Below are 2,126 nucleotides of genomic sequence, written 5' to 3'. Positions count from 1 at the left end.
AACAGTAATACCAGTTGCTGCAGAACCAACAAAAGCATAAATATCGTTAGATGCAATCATTCATTATGTATCATCTGATTAAAAGAACTTGCTAAGTAGCATTTTCCAAGACTTGCCCTTAGATAAAATGATACGTTTTGGCAGAAAAGGTCTTCTGTATTGACACGTACAAAGTGAAGCTCTTTGCAAATTGAGAAAACAGTTTTAAAAACTTTGCTGAAAAGAGCATATTTTCCCTCTGTTCACTAGAGACTTGAATCATATTAAAACACTTCCGAAGGTTTTAATTATCTGAAATGGGACCAATCAGTTGTTTTTCTGAGCATTTTCAATATGGGAATGAGGCAATGTTAGGAATTTTGGAAAAAAACCCCAACAACCTAGAGTACAACCAAATTATTTGATTTCAATACTATCTGTATTTAGAGATGCCAGTATTAACTTTGGGAGATGCTACTTTCTAAAAATTTAATGAAAAATGAGAATAAGTGATTGCTGCCAGCTAACTGTTGAAATCATATATATTGCGTACATCCATAATAGATGATCATTTAATCTTCATTTAATCTTGAGGGCTCTGCATAGCTTTCAATCATTTAGGGGGTTTCATCATCTCTCCAAATGTCAGAATTACCAGCGTTTGTCAAACATCAATTCAACGATAAGGCATGCCCTCACATGACAGTTTATCTCTACACCCTAAAGTTGAAAGAATTTAAAATGTTTTCCAGCTAATAAGTTATTTTTGTCCAGTAGTTAAGAATTGCTCAATTGCCATTTTAAAATTCCTTAAGGATGAGAAAGGCAGTGATGAAGGAAAGATGTTTTCAGTGACTGAATACTCCTTATCTTCATCTAATGCTGTGCTAAAAGTTTGACTGCTCTAATTTTAAAGCTATCTAATCTTTTATGTGCTAAAGCATATGAAATCATGCATTATTAGAGGTACGAATTACAAGAAGGGTTCATTTATTTGGTGTTATATATATAACTTCTATCTAAAATGCATTATGTGGTTAAAAAGTTTCCATTTACTAATATTCATTAAGTCTCAAACTTTTCTTTCAGAGAACAAAATTGCTTCAACCTGGTTAAGATATTTTATCTGGGGGAAAAAGTTACTTTTTTACGAAGTCTATCAGCATTAGCGAATGTTTTGATGCTTGACAGTGAATTGGATGTGAATCCTGTGTGTAAAGGATCCGTCCAAGTGAGTGTACAGGCCTCAGGAGTCTCACACTGGGAAACAGTTGCATATTCTTTCTTCAGAAATGAGAGTTTTTCAATTTCTTAGAACATGTGGAATGTGTTATATTCATTTCACTGTTGCATCTGAGCGAGGCATGTATGAATATTTTGTTTGTATACACATGGTTGGAAAGATTGCAGAAATTTATTAAAGGCAAACTCCGCTTAAGGTTGAGCTTCCAATTTAAAGTGATTTTAATTGTAGAAGAAGAAGTTTTATCAATTGATTTTTTAATGATGTGTTTAAATGTACTAAAATGATGCTTATCAGTTTACCAATAAACTGAAGCTTATCAGAGCGGAATACCACATTTGAGAGCAGTGGCCATTTCCACCTTGGAGAAATCAGACAACACTTGAAAGGCAAACTAGCATTTTCCCTGAAACTTTGCTTTAAATAATGTTCTGAACTCCTACCCAACCAACCTGCCCAGAAATGATGCTTTCAAGACAAATTATTTGTACTACGATGAAAACACAGTTCGAGTCTGCACCCATGCTTTTAGTTTAGTCCTAGGACTTGGGAGTTCAGTTTTTGTTTTCAAGTGTCACTGAATCTTTCTCCCTGCCCCTCTGCTGCTAGATTAATTATTTTCTGTGCAAGGACCCTTCTTTCAAAGTCCTCCATTATTCTGTTTTGACCATACTGGGGAACTTATCCAAGTCAACAAAAAGGCAGCCTTTATCACAGAAAGGCTGTTCATGAAGTGGATAGTTTCATACATTACTGGAGGAGAATTGCCTTAACATTGCCTATTCACACTGATGTGCCAGGTGCATCCACTTACATGGCTCAAAACTGTTACCACCACATCCTCCGCTGCCAAGACCATTATGTACTCTGAGTGATGGAGCAAGAGGCAGGACTTAGATCTTCT

The sequence above is a fragment of the Nestor notabilis genome, unplaced genomic scaffold, assembly GCF_000696875.1.
Source record: "Nestor notabilis isolate BGI_N333 unplaced genomic scaffold, ASM69687v1 scaffold23033, whole genome shotgun sequence".
NCBI classification, from domain to species: domain Eukaryota; kingdom Metazoa; phylum Chordata; class Aves; order Psittaciformes; family Psittacidae; genus Nestor; species Nestor notabilis.
Note: the sequence above shows the minus strand (reverse complement) of the source record.